The sequence below is a fragment of the Pistacia vera genome, unplaced genomic scaffold, assembly GCF_008641045.1.
Source record: "Pistacia vera cultivar Batoury unplaced genomic scaffold, PisVer_v2 Contig36, whole genome shotgun sequence".
NCBI lineage: Eukaryota > Viridiplantae > Streptophyta > Magnoliopsida > Sapindales > Anacardiaceae > Pistacia > Pistacia vera.
The window spans coordinates 1602418-1603948 of NW_022196179.1; the positions used below are offsets into that span (position 1 = coordinate 1602418).

General features: G+C 39.7%; 1 non-coding gene across 1 annotated transcript; it reads left to right on the forward strand.

Moving 5' to 3' along the window:
* Nucleotides 1–493: 493 nt before the first annotated feature.
* On the forward strand, nt 494–600 carry LOC116139979. The gene has a single exon (XR_004129536.1). It is a non-coding gene; the product is annotated as a small nucleolar RNA R71 (small nucleolar RNA).
* Nucleotides 601–1531: the final 931 nt, after the last annotated feature.

Consider the following 1531-nt stretch of genomic DNA (forward strand, 5'->3'; position numbering starts at 1 on the left):
TTGATTATTTTGCTGGTTCTGATTGCCCCAAGCTAGATTTGGATGATTTCTCCACCCCGAGTTGTATATGTTGGAATACAGGTTGTTTGGTTGCCTCTGATTTCCTGCCAAGTAGTTCACTTGCTCCGTTGATGAAGATGACAATGTGTTCCCCACTTGACACTCGCTGCTCACATGGTTCCCTGCACAAAAATCACAAGTTAAATGAGGTGCTTGAATGGAGTTTACTGGTATACTTCCCAACTGTTTCTGAAGTGCCGTGAGTTGGGCTGAGATGGCTGTAAAAGCATCAACTTCATGAAGACCCGCAGATTTTCTTGGTATTGCTCTCTCATTTGGTCTTTGATAGTTGTTGCTTGCCAAAACCTCAAGCAACACATAAGCCTCCTCTGGTGTCTTATTCTGCAAAGCTCCTTCTGATGCTGCATCCACCATGGTTTGCATGTTACCCATCAGTCCATTGTAGAAAGTTTAGACTTTAAGCCAAACTGGCAACCCATGGTATGGACATTTCCTCATCAATTCCTTGTACCTCTCCCAAGCCTCATACAATGACTCGGATTCCTCTTGTAGAAATGATGTGATATCATTTCTCAGTTTTGCTGATTTTGCTGGAGGAAAGAACTTAGTCAGGAACTTCTATGCTACATCATTCCAAGTTGTGATAGTCCCTGCTGGTAGTGCCATTAACCACCCCTTAGCTTTATCCCCCAATGAGAATGGGAATAACCTTAACCTAATGGCATCATCAAAAACTCCGTTCGACTTGAAAGTGTTACAAATTTCCAAGAAATTTGCAATATGCTGATTCGGATCTTCCTTCAAATCTCCATTAAACCTTACCGACTGCTGGATCATCTGAATGATTGCCGGCTTAATCTCAAAGTTGTTGGCTTGCATCGTAAGCCTAGTAATACTCGACCCACTACCATTAACCATGGGAACTGAGAATTCCTTTAATGTCCTGTTCTCTGGTTCTGCCATTTCAACAACTATCTCTTCTGTTTCAACCACTATGTCCCCTCTTTCTCTTATCTCTTTGTTAAGTCGTCTGGCGGTTCTCTCAATCTCAAGATCGACAGGAACCACTGGCTGACGTCTTGCTTTTCGTATAAACTGCACAGAATTAATGAAAGAAAGTAAGATCGCAAACCAACTGAAAATTTAAAACAAAAATTAAAACTTCAATCTAGCTAACTATAGAAAAACTCAATGTTAACTTAAAACTCAATCCCTGGCAACGACGCAAAAAACTTGATGCGTGTTTCCTACAACATGCAATATGTAGCAAGTATACTAATTGCACAAGGAATATAATGATGAGTGAGTATCGTTCCCACAAGGATTGTTGCTAAGCACTAAGTTTCCTAACGTTCTCAAGTTGAAGCAATCAAATTCTTTTTGGATTAAAGGGAGCAATTTAAAGTATGATTGAAACAAAATTTGACTAAAATAAACTTAAACTATGAAGGCAAGATTTAAACTGGATAAAATCAATTCAAACAAACGGGTAGGGTTTTGACTTCATTCG